The following is a 16,474-nucleotide window of genomic DNA, read 5'->3' as shown; positions in this document are numbered from 1 at the left end:
CGACAATCCACGTACAATGCAGATGGGAGTTTGCATTTTTGATGCTGATGCAAACTACTGTACTTGCACTTTCTTTTTAAGCGTTGGTCACATCCATTCACGTGCCAACTGATGTACCGTGCAAGCGGCATGTATTTACATCAATCAGGACCATGTATCATTTTCTTTTCATTGGATGGAAGCAATTTCAACGGTTAGGATTATCCAGTTAGTGTAATTTTTGGCTTATATGCTCTGTAGAACAGTTGCCTCCCTTCACTAAAATGGACAAAAGTCACTCCTTGACTATGGTCTTTAATCATTTTTAGTATACATGTGTCGTATCGCAGTGGGGTTTTAATTGCTACCATTGAGTTGCTCTCCCAAAAACCGATTGGCCTGAAATAAAAGAAAAATAAAAATAAAAAGGGCTGAACTGCTTCCCTACCTTTGTGGCTAGCTCGCTCGACGCAAATAGGTGGTCGATGGTGTGGCTATGCTTATTTTGAGAGTTCACCAATGTAATTTTCAGTATGGTATCTCATTTTCCATTTATGCTGCGTACATCATGTTGATCCAGACCATCCAAATTGTAGGATATGGCCTTGGTAAAGCATATGCTAAAATTCAACAACAGTTCATGGCTATAAAATGGACGCTTGAAAATTAAATGGTCATTCCTAACTCGACCAGTGAAAATCAGATGGTTTGGACTATTCAACCAGCATGGATTTTAAACCACGCTCCATCCAAAGAAGGGCCCACAAGTTGGCTATCGTGGATTGCGTTGCTTGATTTTTCGTTGGATGTGACACCACACAATGGTGTTGAACAATCACGTTTGTGCGAATTTGCATGGGACACGGGAAACACTACACCGTAGGGTCCGTTGGATGGAGACTTGCATTTACAAAAGTCTGTTGGACCATCTTTTCCTAAGGTGGATTGCCTAGTCATGTGAATATGCTTTTGGAAGGTGTGACCCACCAATATAGGTCGTGGTGCATGGAGAATGGAGGTGGGACCCACGCATGTGGGCTTAAGTAATGTTTCCTTTGCCGTGTGTGTAGTGGGCCATTTTGTTCTTTGGCCAACTAAAGTAAAATGAGAAAAATGTGACCTTTTGCTTAAAGAGATTTGTAGACATATTAAGTTTTTTTTTTTTTGGTTCTTAGAGAAAAAGAGGAAAAAGAAGAAGAGAGAAGCAGTTTCATTAAAGAGGAATAAAAAGAGCCTTTTACCAATGAAATTTTTGCATCCGGGTTTGTGAGTGTCCATCCACAATGCTAGTTTCTTGGATTGTCTTCTCCAAGGATTGTTTTGGAGTATTGTATAAGCGCCTTACTTGTAATCCACATTAATTTGTGTCATATACTTTGGGTATCTAAGAGTGGTTTCTTGATGATTGTACTTATATTATTTTTATGGAAGCAGATTGACTGGTGTACCACACACCAACGATATGGTTGGTGTGTTGACATCAACAAGTTTCGTTGCTCCCATCATGAGGTATGTGTTATATCCAAACCGTCCATCCATTTGTCGAGCTCATCGTAAGGCCTGAGCCAAAAAATAAGATAGATCTAAAGATCAAGTGGACCACACAACAAAAGGCAATGGGGGATTGAACGTCTACCATTGAAACCCTTTTGAGGGTCACAAAAGTTTTGGATTAATATGATATTTGTTTTTCCTATTCATCCAGGTCCTTTTGACCTTATGAACAAATTGGATGGAAAATAAATGTTATGGTGGGCCCTAAAAATTTTTTTGTAACAACCCTAAATTTTGATGCATTAAAAAAATTAAAATAAATATTTAAAGATTTTATTTTTAAATAAAAAATAAAAACAAGTCAATAGTTGAGTTGGTAGAGTCATTCTTAATTGAGAGTGAGGTTTAGGGATCGATTCTTAAAGTAGTAATAATAAATTAAATTCAAGATAAGGGAGGATGTATTCATCCTGCTTAATAGAAAAACATAGGAAGCCCTGAGAAAAAGGGAGAGGAGATTCGTGTATAGGCAAAATATATGAAGACCTCAAGAATCTGGATGATTCAATCATCTAGTGGGCCACCCCAATTAATTATTTGATATTCAATTTTAGGATCTTAAAAAGAAAATCTAAATTTTGATAATTAAATTTAATAAACATATAATTTTAATTATTTGATTATTTAAGATTTAGTCGCCTAAGAAATATATCAAAGGTGTGCCCCACCATATAAAATAACTAGATGAATAATAATGTTGTTGATATAACTGATAGCATCTCTGAATTCAAATTAACCCATTTACCTTGTGGATTCTACATTATCAGACTCAGGTGAGTAGCCCAACTTGTCTCATAATTTATTAAAATTAAAATAAATCGTTTGTGATTGTTTGATCGTACTGATTTGAGTATTTTGTTATGATAATTGTACACTATATTCATATGTGAATATTTTGATAAAGACGACTATACCAAATGTGAAAAATATACATTTACTTATCATCCATCATTCATTACATTTGCATAATGCATGGTTGATCCTAAGAGCCCTCCCTATAAGAAATGTCGATCCTGGTAGAGCTTTACCAGATACGGGCTATACCCAAGCCTACCGAAAGGTGGAAGCCTACCCAACGGGTGGATGCGGGTTGACGACCTCTAACCCAAGCAGATGGACGATCACCCCATCTGATGCATTCATACATCATTTGCATCCATATCATTATACATCTATTTTATGTTATTTTAATTGCTATGATTATGAACCATGCTGTGTTATTTCACTAAGCCTGACCAACTTATCTTTTTATTGATGGAAAAATCGAACAGAGGAGCCATTAGCAGATGATGTGCACTACCAGAAAACGGGCCAAAGGCTACGGCTAAAAACTGTAGCTAAAAACCAATGGCTACGGTTAAGATCCGTAGCACGACCGTAGCCATTGGTGCTGTAGCCATAGGTCTAAAAGCTATGGCTACGGATAAAATCCGTAGCTATAGAATTAACGGATACGGATTAAATCCGTAGCCGTTTCTTCTGTAGCGCTAAAGTATTTATAGCTACGGATTATATCTGTAGCTGAAAGTTAAAGATGAACCGTAGCAATTGGCTTAAATTAGCAATAACACAGTTTGTAGAAACAGGCTACGGTTAATAGCCGTAGCTAATTAAGCTATAGGTACGGATTAAATCCGTAGCAATATTGTCCTTAGGTTAAAATCATATACAGCTACGGATTTTATCTGTAGCTAAAAGTAGAATGAGAACCGTAACAAAAGGCTAAATTTAGCAAGAGCTGCGGTGTTCAACAAAGTACTACGGTTAATAGCCGTAGCTAATGCCTATTGTTAATAAAAAATTTAATTTGTAATGGCAGCTCTTACTATTGTAGTACACCCTGATAACTCATATAAGCAAGATCCAATTCATGGCTAAATCATTCATTCATTCAATCAAACACAATCATTCATTTCCATTCAATCATACACAATGCCAACATAATAGTTATATGTCTATTTAAAGTTCTCATTAACAACAAGATCCAATGCCTTCTCGCAGCCAAATAGCTTCTCAACAAGCGCAAGCAAAAACTCCATGGATGTGCATCTACTGGTTATCAATTCGCAATCAACTAACACCCTATTCTTAGCTTCGCTTTGATCCGAAAGCTTACTGCTTATGGATGATCATATACTTATTTGATCTGAAGGAGAATCAATGTTATACGCTGACAGTTGTTCTTTCAGCTCAAGCTCCTTATTATCTTCCTCTTCACTATCAACGGCAGTTGGCATTTTCTGCTGAAAGACCCAAACCAAAAAGGCAATGAGAAGTCCACAAAAACAGGGAGATACTTGAGAAATAAGATGTTTCAGGATTTGCAAACACACCTTTCTAGCAGGAGCCTTCTTCGAAGCTCCCCTGCCTTTGGGTTTTACACCCTTGGAAACATGTCCTACGGAGAGAAAAAGATAACATGCATTGAGATGAATGAAATCTTCAAGATGGGAAATAAAATAGTAATTGACAATCTGCCTGTACCGAGTTCTGTTCCCAACAAGGTTCGTAAAATTCAGGTTGACAGTGAAACCATGTGATCCTCCATTGATGACGTTAAATGCAGGCACAGGCAAAACTAGAGTTTTGTTCCCAGCAAGGTTCGCAATGTGCTGCATGACAAATAGTGCAACTTAACAAATATACGCTTTAACAGTGAGTAAAGGGCCAGTGAATAATCATACATTTTGAACTGTGTTTGGACAAGAGATGCTAAAAAAGATTATTTTTTGTTGATTTGAAGAGGCCAGTGAATAATCAGATATGATACATCAAGATGGGTTCCCTTGACAGCCTACCAAATTTCAGTGGGTCCCCACTATCATGTGGTCAACTACTTGAGCATGACATTTCATGTGTGGGAGCTTCATGTGTGGCTGTTTGCTTGGTCTAAGTGCACCAAGTGCATTGCACTTAGATGGACTTAAATACACTAGATGAGACCATGATATAGTAGGGTATCTGAAATAGATCAATTAGTAAATTGTGTTTCGAGTATATACTTTTAATAATTCATAAATAAATAATAAAAAAGGAACATGTTGCAAACTTAGATGCATTTGGACACATCTAAATGCACTTGGATGAACTTAGACATACTGAGATCCATTTTCCACAAGTACAAAGCTTCATATTCAATCTGGGCCTCGTCACTTACCATGAGGCCCAAACATAAAGCTTTGTCCGCTTAAAGTTGACCTACAAAATGCATATGAGTGTGACTAAGTTCATCCAAATCACTTAGAGGCACTTAAATGCACTTAAATGAACTTAGACACAGTTAAGATGCATTTTATCAAGCTTGACATACAAAGCTTTGTATTGGATCCAAGCTATTTACATACATACATGTGCGTGTGTGAGGGAAATGATTCAAGTACCATAAAACTTCTTTCATTGAATCATTTGTGGGTCCTACTACAATATGTTGATGCAATGAACTCTGGCGATCAGACGTGTCACCTTCCATTTGGACATGGGACCAAAAATCATACCAATCCATGAGTCAGGTGGGCTAGACGACAAGAAAATGGTAGTGGGGAACACCCACCCTTGATTTCATGGGGCGCCCACCATGTTGTGTATATGCCATGCAATCCATTCACCTTAAGCATGTGCCCTAGATGAAGGGATCCTGCAGCCATCAAGTCGTTTTGACACTCTTGTGGGCCCCAAAGATCAATGGTGGGTGTCCCCTGAATTGGTTCATACCATGTGGCCGACCTCAAATTTGGATCGGACTGATTTTAGGGACCCTGACCTATTGAACTAGCACACATCTGATTGATGGGTCAGATGTCATCAACATATCATGGTGGCCCCACACAACATTTTTGCCATAATTTCGGTGAAAAGGTCTGCATTGAAATAATTTCAACAATTTAATGAGGACATTCATGCATAAGAGAGCCCATCTACACGTCACCCATGCCAACATGGCGCACATGTGTGAGACCCAATCCATCAAATGGATGGGTCCAACTATGTAGATGTCCTTATTAAACCTGAACCCATGTTCAGAAGACCCATGGGTTCCCAAAGCAGATTCAAGTCCAAGACTTCCAATTTGGTACCTAGAATTGAACCTGATAGGACCAAAACCTGACTCCTTAAGGCAATTCAGCCAGGTATGGGTACACCAAGACTCGACATGAACCAGACCCATAAACAGCACCATTGACCATATGTAATTGTTTGGGTAATTACGTACCAGTGGGTTACCTACTAGTTTGTGCAGTCAGCTTCTCAAGCATGACCTTTCATGAGTGTAGCTGTGCTAAGTGATTTTCCTAGCAACTGCCCCTCCATGACCTTAATTTGCCTGCTCACCCTTTGGGGTGTCCATGCAATAACTAGGCTATAGGTCAACACTTGGTCAGACTGCGTTGGAAGTGAGTGGTGTCACTTGGGCCCCTACCATGTTCCAAGAGCCCAAGTAAAAGAGTAGGCTTGGTGTCTAGTTGGTAGTCAACATAAAACTTTTGCCAATCTACTATTTTGAAGCCAATCTCAAATTGCTAGGAGAGATTAAAATGACGGTAATGGAATTCAAAATAAAGGATGAGCCACCTCATGACTAGAAGGGACTGATTTTGCATTAGTTCAACTTCAAGGTGCAGTCCACCTTATGCACCACTCAAATGTCCAACACATATGACACATTGGGATAGGAGTCAGATTGCAAGTGAAGTTGAACTAATGCAAAATTCTCAAGAATGCTGAGTTGCCCATCTGACACCAACAGTCCAAATTTACCTGGGCTTGGGACCTGTTAGTGTGTGTCACAAAGAACACACACACACAGAGGGAGGGAAGGAGGGAGAGAGAGAGAGGGATGACTCTTACGGGAGTTCAAATCTAGCATTTGCATGATCATGAATGTGATATTTACACCAGCCACAGCAAATGGATGCTCCCAAGTAGTTCGCTTTCCACCTTGCTTGTTCAATAGCCTTTGAAAAGTTGGGATGGATAGAATCATCCCAGTGATAGCGAAGCGCCATATTCCATCAATGTAGGGGCACATCATGTCCTTGGTGCAAATCAATGAAACATAGGGACCACTTGTGCAAAAATAGATGCATCAGCTCACCCTCATGAACTGATCTGCTTCAACTTTCTAATTATGACAGCTCCCAGTGATAGCGAAGCCACTAACTTAGCTGTTGTCTCTGTAAGAACACCTTGCCAATACAATTCATATAAAAATTCAATCGATTTCTATGTCAAGAAAACAAAAAAATCCTGACAGATGGCTCACAGCTGATCTCTACTGCCGCCTGAAGCATGCAAAAAGAAAAAAGAAAACGAAGATGAATATGCTAAATGGGTAGTAGTCGAAATCGCCATTTAGTTTCATTTAGGTGGGAAGCAGGCCCTTAATTTCATTCAAATTCAAAAAAGCATTCGCTTTGACAAAAAACGAGTAGCAAGCACACTGCTAGAGGGGAAAAGGCCGAAATTGCAAATTCAGATGATTTTGAGTCTGAATTAAAATACAGGATATGCAATGCCAACCTCATTCAAATTAGAATAATGATACCTGATTCAAGATTGGTTTTTTCTATTTTTCTTTGTTTCCTTTAGTTCAATTCAATTGAGCATGCCTTGCATCCAAACAGGCCTTACGTTTAATATAACAACCTCGTCAAAATCTGTGGCCCATAAGACATCTGCATTGAGATCCATAAATTGAGTTTGACAGCTTGGATTTGAATCCCGTCAGATCCATAAATTGAGTTTGGCAAACTACATTAGGACATTAGAATTATTCAAAAGAGCTTTTCTTTTCCAAACAAACACAAACTCATGTAACTTAAGTATATAATCAAGTAATAAGTAGAAAATATGGGAAAAGAAACTGAAAAGCACCACAAACATATCAAAAGGAATGCTTAAAGGACCACAAACACACACTGCTCAGAAACTGAAAAGCCAATTGCCTTTCATGGTTCTCCTCAATATAAACGAAAAGATGTATGATCTGCAAAATGGAGTGCCACATTCATTCAGAGTTATTAAGCAAGTCTAATCAACCATGTTTAGAAAACCAATAACTAGGCACTGAACATGCCCCACAAGTGTTATATGATTTTTAAATTGTTAGGGAAATGATAGTTGGGTCACTTGCACTACAAGAAATATGGTTTTTACCGACGAAACTTTTACCAACGAAATTAATTTTCGTAGGTAAATATGACTTTTATCGACGAAAGTAGGCGAAAGTAAACTTTTACCGACGAAATTAGATTTCGTAGGTAAAAGTCATCTTTACCTACGCAATTTTTCGTAGGTAAAGGGTATTTTGCCTTTTCCCCCAACGAAAAGTTTACTTTTGCAAACGAAAAGTTTACTTTTGCCTACGAAATTAGATTTTGTAGGTAAAAGACATCTTTACCTACGCAACTTTTCGTAGGTAAAGGGTATTTTCCTGGCAAAATTTAATTTTTAGGTAAAAGCTATCTTCACCTGCGAAACTTTTTGTAGGTAAAGGGTATCAAAATTTTTTTTAAAATAATGAAAAGTTTAGTTAAAAGTAATCTTTACCTACGAACAACTTTTCGTAGGTAAAGGTGTTTTGAAATTTTGATAAAATCAAAAATCAAAAAGTTTACATTTACCCACCAACGGTTTCATAGGCAGCTTTTACCTGCGACTATTTTCGCAGGTAAAAACATATATGAGCCTTTTCCCTACAAAATATGTCATTGGTAATATTTAACTTAAATCAACCTTTGTAATGGCTGCTGTGAGTGTAGTTTTCCCATGATTGACATGTCCAATAGTCCCAACATTTACATGGGGTTTCCTGCATCAATAAACACAACAAGAATACAAATGTAAAGAATTGTATATGACCAAAGTACATTCACATCATGAACTCAACAGAGATTGAGTACAAGCTAAACATTATCTCCCTTTGAAGAAACTGAATCAAAGATACCAAACACATCAATGAGTTGTATACTGTCACTATGGAGTAGTATTTTTCCATTTAAGCATGTGAAACTTTATTAGAATTTAATGCAAAATAGCAACTCAAAAGACCAAGCTGGAAATATTGCATACAAAAATTACAAAACAGGCATACACAGCAAAGTCTAATAAGAGTAGAAAGGTTGTAACCAATGCTGATTTGATGACTAGACTATTGGCTTCCTAATGCATGTAAGAGGTCCTTCCAAATCTCCATAAATCCTAAAAAGAGCTAACAAGACTATTGACTGATGTTATTGATAATATCGGCGATGCCAGATGTTGGCTCTACCAAATAGAAAGCTCAAATTTTTGATTGGACCTATTTTTTCATAGATGGTTTTGATATGCCATTGATCAGATGGTTAGATTCATCCCATCAGTATGATCTTTACATGGTAGCTCATGAAACCTCTACTGGAGCTAATGGACTGCCTAGATTGAACTGTATTACTGAAGAGATAGTTCTATATTCCATAAAACAACAACTCTAAATATGGACTTTTAATCCAAGGAAGTTATCAAACACTTGACATGTATATATGCAGTACGTGTACAATATCTGGGCCTTTCATCAGTTACACATCATAATGGATGGGGCATCCCAAAAATCTAACTATTTCAGGCTCCAATCTTTAGAATGAATAACCACAGTGCAAGAGTCCATACACCTGCGGTCTGGCACAACTATTAAAGGAATAAACACGGACCTTAATTCCAGCCGACAATTGTTGACGCCAATAGCAGTATCCTGTAAAAAGATATAGACTAACAACAACAAATCAATGTGTATTTACCTCAAGCTGCTGAATGATCCAAACCTTGCCACGTGCAATTTGATCACAATGGTTAACTTCATTTTACACGGGTGGCCACACAAAAACGCCCCTCATTCCCATCTACAGTGGCGGTTTGCTGTGGCTGCCTGTGACAAAAACGCCCCTAATACTGATTTTTTTTGTAGTGAAATCAATTGCCGGTAAAAAAAGATTATATGGCAAGAATACTCAATTAAATTTTCTTGGGTAATACTCATAACAAATAGATAACTCTTTATAAGAATATTACTAACACGATTAAATTTCAAGCTCAACATGTGAAATTACTATACTCATCCAATATGAGCTTCAAATCATAGAATGACTGCAAACAAATCCAGACAAATTGGCTTCTCAATGAGTAATACTTGCACAAACAAAAACTAAGCTACTAAAATTAAACATTTATACATGCTATGATGCCAGTTGTATATCATATGGGACCAAAGAACTCTAAAAACATATGAAGTAAACATAAAATAGAGGTTGAGCCCACATGCATGTGGAATCATGACCATCCACATGCGGCCACACATGCCAATATGGAACATGTATGAGATCCCAGCTTTTAATTAGACAAGCCACATGCAAGAATCAAGCTTTTCAGCACTGAAGTTAGGCACAATATACAAAGAAATGAATGGCTAATACAGCTCTTTCTGAACATCCATTTGTTTCATACACAGTGGTCCACTTGAGGAAGAAACACTTGATTTTTAAGTTAGAAGTACTAAAAAAAAGTGACCTACTAGATGGTAATTAGGTCTTATGTAACACTTATGCTACATTGGTGCATGTGGTGGTATTTTGTTGGGCAATGCTTCACACACATGTGGGCTTTCGAAACCTCACCCACAACTTATGCTTGGACCAGGAATCAGGTCAGACACAATTTAGGTGAGCCAATCGCATATGAACAAAATTGACAATCAACATTTAACACACAAGGACTGAGATGGATATGTAGTTTTAGTTATCTGCTAACCTGTAACACGTGGATGAAGCGACGTTCATCAGCCGACTATTTGACCCGTCACCGATTAGATAGGTCACTGCCCAAAAGTCAGATTGGTTGGATGATCTGAACTGCCCAATTAATCTAGTTTTCTGGCAGCAATCCATCAAAGAGGCGGCAGTTCTAATGAACGGGTCAGATTAAAGCTACCAGAACACGTCTTTTTTAGATAGTTCACTGCCGAGTAAGATTTGAAAGACCAACTCCTCTGTTTTTCCTTTTTCTCCCACCATTGTAGAAATTTTCAAAGTGGTAGGTGCGACTTGAAAATCACAGCTTTTGGACATTCTGGATTGTGAGAAGCAAGTGCTCGTATTCCAAATCACTTACGACTTATCAATAGCAGCCCCTCTAACCAAACTTAGATTTTTTTTCTATTTATTTTCTTATTGTACTCATACACGAACCATATGCATGCGTACGTTATACTTGCATACGTGTACCTCAATCCAAACCGTCCACATCATTGTCATCATCTTGATGAATCATTGTCACAAAATCAAATTGATTGGATAGCTCTGCCTTTTGCTTCTTGAATTTCTATCAACCATTAATCTCATTGTGAAAAGCTAGTGCAATGGTCCCTACACTTGCACTCGGTACATGTGGAATTCGTGTGGCTCAAGCTTTTAGCAGTTGAAATTATGGGACCCCACTTTAATTGGGCTATGAATAACAAATTTTCCACTGGTCTGATGTCCTAGTTCGCAGATAGTCAAGCATTTAAATCAATGGTTTAAATGAAAAGTGGCCAATGGTTTGAATTCAACCAGCAAATATACTCATTAATCAGTGGTCAAGATCGCCCAAACAATCTTATTCGCGGGATACAACCTATCTACAGTGGTTACCACGATTTGAATGGTTACAGTGACAACCATTTGTAACAATAAATAGACAATAGCAATCCAATAACTGGAAAATAGCAATCCAATGAATTATCCTTAATTAGGGATTAAAAAATGGAAATCCCCAAAAACATGCAACATTGGAAAACCCAAATTAGGGATTAAAAAATGGAAATCCCCAAATACATACACCATTGGAAAACCCTAATTAGGGTTTGGATATTCGACGTTGAAGAGAGAGGAGAGAAATACCTGCTGCAATGGCCCCTCGCTGCTGAAATGGCCGCCGATGTGCAGATCGGTTCGGGTCCCTCCCTTTTTTGGATCAGAGAGAGAGAGAGAGAGAGATGAGGGCACCCGAGAGAGAGAGGATGGAGAGGATTAGAGAGAGAGAGGATGGAGAGGACTAGGGCACGAGAGAGAGAACGGGGGTTAGAGAGGAATAGAGAGAGAAGGGGGGTCGGGAGAGCGTTTATGCGCTGACGCTCCTGGAGCTCCGAGTTGTATGAACGGTTTAAAGAATGTCAAAGTTAAATGGGCCCCACTGTGATGCATGTCGACCATCAACACCGTGCATTTGATGGGCCCTCTTTAAATTATGGGATATCCCAAAATTCAGCCGTGTATACGGAACTTAGGTGGGCCATACTATCTAAAATCATGTGAAGAAATGGCTCAAACATATAAAAGCACTTGGTGGGGCCAACTTAAAATTTTGATGCATATGAAACTTGGTCTAACTCCTCGTCCAAGTGGGACACACATAATGGATGGTCTGGATTTGTGAACCACATCTCGGTGCGCTCAACAAATGATTATGAATATTTTAATGGTGGGTAACCCCTCTCAACTTTTGTATGTGTCGTGGCCCAACAAAGTCAAGGATTGTCTTGATATTTAAGCCTCAGGCCCATCATGGAATGGTACATCTGACTGATGTGGTAGATTCAACACCAGTGACCAAGTTTATGAGCCCCACCATGTTTTAATTACCAAATTCACTTTGTTAATCAAATTTTATACTCGATGTTAGGTCTTAAGGTTAAAAAAATCAACTAGATCCACAAATTAAATGGGCCGCACCACATGAAATGATGTAAATGGAATGTCAACCGTATATAGGTTTGTTTGTGCATGGGCCGCCATGTGGTATATATTTAATCAACTCCATTACTGACGTTTACATTTTTAGGAAGCTCTTTCATAAATTGTGTTCAATCCAATCTCCACCATAGACATGTGTGCGATCTTGATCGCAACTAATTAGTTGATGGGGTCATCTAGTTAGGCTTTCTTGCCATGAATTTAGCGAGGGACACAATTTGAGATACCAACATAGACATGTATGATTCATCTCAGGTGTTGGGCCATGGATTGACTTGACCTGATGATCTTTACAAAATCTCATTCTATGTGAACGGGGCTTTGGTGGATCCTTGACTATGGGGCGTGGTAGGCCCCACATTCAGGGATCCACCTAATCCATGTTCATTCTTTGTGCATCTTTTTTTTTGAGGAAGTTGCCGATGATTTTCTTATAGTATGGTTGGCCGAAAAGACGCATTCTTCGCTTAACTTACCGACCTTTGCATGAAAGGATATTAAAAATAAAATAAAAAATAAAAACTGAAAAAACTCATTTCCTGTCTAGGTATATAAACAATGGTTCACTTACAATAATTTTAAAGTAATGATACAAACAGCCACCAACTTGTAGGGCCCACCGAAGTTGGGAAATGATAATATCTTGCTAGTTGCTATCTCCTGAAATTTCCAATATCTCATGATGAGATGACTACGTACATTTTTGCCAATTGGCATGACCTACTAAATAGATAGATTGGATCACCACATGCACATTTACTACCAGAACAAGGACCTGGCAAGTTACAAAATTTTTTGGATAGATGTCACTACCTTAACCATTCACTCATTCATACAATTAGGAACAAGCTATGGTATAATAATTACACTGATCGGATGGTCATAGCCCTTTGAATGGAGCCAATTTGCTAACAACCATCCATTCTTTGCGAGCCATAATTCACATGGTGCCCCTATCCATAATTGGCAATGGACCTGGATGGCTTTAAGCATAACCATCAATTAGGCCTATCCAAGGGCCCTAACTCGTTTATCATGTTCTCACGTTTTAAACTACAGGTGACGGTGTATTGGGTCAGCTAGTAAGTTAATAGACCCGAGCTGTTCCTAATGAAGGTTGGAGTAAGTCAAATGGGTATGGGTCTGAATAGGGTTGAACTATATCCAACCTAACCCAACCCAGCCATATAAATAACTAATGGGATGGGCTAGATGAACTATTCCAACCCGGACCATATAGCCCAATGTTCCATTAAAGTTTGGGTCTCACTGTTTTTGTTCTCACTGTTTTCCCGTAGTATGGCCCACTTCGACAATGGATTTATCTCATTTTTTAGATCTCATTCTATCATGGTTCGGAGAAAATGATGGACGAAGTATATTTTACACTGTCATCGTTAAGGGTGCACACGGTTCGGTTTGGTCCGGTTTTGGGGTGAAACTGGAACCGAACCGTTCCTAACGGTTCTAGAAAATTTGGAACCGGAACCAAACCGTTAGCACCCTAGAACCGAACTGGAACCGAACCGTTAAAACTAGTTCGGTTCCGGATCGGTTCCACGGTTCTTAGCTTTTTATAATCCAACCCAATTGCAAGCCCATGTCCATCCATGTGTGTGATCCATTTGATGAATGGTTTAGATGTTGTATAAGGTGTTTAAAAATACATTTATGAAAATAATTATTCTAGAGAAAATAATTATAAGATATGCAAAAATACATCGGTTCGGTTCAAGGTTCGGTTCCACGGTTCGGTTATACGGATCGGATCCACGGTTTGGTTCTACAGATCGGTTCACGGTTCGGTTCGGTTCTGCATACCCCCAAACCGAGAACCGAACCGTTGTCACCGGTTCTTTGATTTTTGGAACCGGAACCGGAACCGGTGCACTCTAGAATCGGACCAAACCGGACCGTTTGGTCGGTTCCGGTCCGGTTCTACGGTTCTACCGGTTAAATGTGCACCCCTAGTCATCGTAGTTGGCCCACATTAATTCATATCTTTTTGTGTTTTATCTGCATTCATATCTTCTTGATATTATAAACATGTTGGATGTCAAATAAACATTACTATGCGCCCAAGGAAGGTATCAATGGTGGAAATCATTATTCCACACTGTTTCGTGTGGCATGGTCCACTTGAGTTTTAGATTTACCGAAAATTTGGGATCATTGGCTTGTTCATCCATTTTTCGATATCATTTTAGAGAACTATCCAAAAAATTATTCATATCCAAAGATTAATTAAATGAACCACACTACAAATAAGGGGAACAAATTAGCTGCTCCCCCTGACACCATCTAATGGCTTGGGGTTGATGCTGTGTGGGCCCTTCTCTGACGTATGTGTTTAATCCATGCTGTCCATTTATTTTTAAAAATCATCTTACGGCATGAGACAAAAAATGAGGCATATCCCAATATGAAATGGACCACATTAATAGGAAACAGTGTTGAATGAGCGTCAACCATTTAAAACATTTTGGGGGCCATAAAGTCATGGATCGAGATGATTTTTGTTTTTCCCATTTATCGAGGACTGTATGACCTAATCAACAAATTGAATGTCAAATAAAAAGTAAAGTGGGCCTTAAGAGGGTTTTAATGATGGATAACCAATTATTATTGTTTTTATATGGTGTGGTCGACCTCATATCTATTTACCAGGCAATGGCAGGTGGTCGATGCTCTATGGGCCCCACCATGATGTATGTGTTTCATCCACGTTGTCCATTTATTTTTATAGATCATTTTATGATATGAAAGAAAAAATGAGGTATATCTAAACCTCAATGGACTACGCTACAGAAAAAAGTGGTGGATGAATGTTGACCATTAAAAACATTTTGGTGGCCACAAAAGTTTTGGATCAAGCTGATAGTTATTGTTTCCCTTCACCTAGGTCTTTATGACCTAATCAACATATTAGATTTCAAATAAACAGTACAGTGGGCCTCAGGAGGATTTTAATAATGGATATCCAACTATTATTGATTTCCTATGGTGTAGTCCACCTGAGATTTATATACCTATCATTTTTTGTGCTAATCCATAAAATGATTTCTAAAAATAGATGAACGGAATGGATGAAACATATACATCATGGTGGGACCCACAGAGCACCCACCACCGGTAGCCAATCCGCCTCCCAAATTTGGGCGCGCGCTCAAAACATAGCCGCGCCCAAAATTAGGGATTTCATACGGCCTCTCTCTCTTCTCTCTCATTCTCTCCTTTGCATTCCCTAAACCCTTCTTCCCCTAATCCTCTGTCTCCCTCCCTCCCTCTCTCTCCAATGCCTCAGCCGTGAAGAAACACAGGCCGTGAACGCCCTCTTCTCTCTCTCTCTCTCTCTCTCTCTCTCTCTCTCTCTCCATTGCAGCAGCCGTGAATCTCCTACCCGAAGAAACTCACGCCATGAAGCTCCTCTCCATTGCAGCAGCTATGTACTATGCCATGCTTTGTCAGGGTTTCTTGGGTGATGACTTCAAAAGCCAGGGATCACATGTTGCATATAACGTTGCAGATTTCTCCACACAGGCATGTTTGCATCACTTGTAGTTATCATGATGGTCTTACTAATGCATTTTTGTAGCAGATCGATGAATCTCTCATTCTCTCTTGCTAAGAGAAATCATTTGTAGTTATGATCTCTATGATGTTGCCATTGATATTCTGATGCTTGCATGACAAATCGGCCTTTATGCATTTTTGTAGCAGATGATGAATCTCTCATTCTCTCTTGCTGAGAGAAATCATTTGTGGTAAAGATCTCTATGATGTTGCCAGTGATGTTCTGATGCTGGCATGACAAATCAGCCTTTGCTTCACTAAATGCTGAAAATTTCCTATTTTCTTTCATTCTGTTTTTATGTAGACAGGCATTTGTACAGTTAATATGCTAGCAGTCATTTTGTTTCATCAACCCAGCTCCTGCGTGTGAGCGAGGCTTTGTAGATAACCCCAATGTCCAGAGCTTCAAGTGCTTTTTCCCAGCAATTACAAAAGAGTTTCCATCTGATGAGAAGCAAACAGATGAAATTGTAGTGCAAGAGATGTACTTGCTTTAAGCTTGGTTACCAGCCTTCCAATTCGTCAGTCCCAGAGACTGAGGTACCCATCATTAGGAAATCCAATAGACACCGAATGCTTTCCTAGAAAAGCATCCAAAATAGAAAATC

At 38.8% G+C, this 16,474-nt stretch overlaps 1 long non-coding RNA gene across 1 annotated transcript; it reads right to left on the bottom strand.

Moving 5' to 3' along the window:
• Positions 1-3,703: 3,703 nt before the first annotated feature.
• LOC131244643 (uncharacterized) lies at positions 3,704-4,150 on the bottom strand. The gene is made up of 3 exons (XR_009170438.1): positions 4,018-4,150; positions 3,867-3,931; positions 3,704-3,776 (listed from the first exon to the last, which is right to left on the bottom strand). It is a non-coding gene; the product is annotated as an uncharacterized LOC131244643 (long non-coding RNA).
• Positions 4,151-16,474: the final 12,324 nt, after the last annotated feature.

The sequence above is a fragment of the Magnolia sinica genome, chromosome 4 (genome assembly GCF_029962835.1).
Source record: "Magnolia sinica isolate HGM2019 chromosome 4, MsV1, whole genome shotgun sequence".
Classification (NCBI taxonomy): Eukaryota; Viridiplantae; Streptophyta; class Magnoliopsida; order Magnoliales; family Magnoliaceae; genus Magnolia; species Magnolia sinica.
Note: the sequence above shows the minus strand (reverse complement) of the source record. Positions and strands in the feature narration are given on the sequence as shown.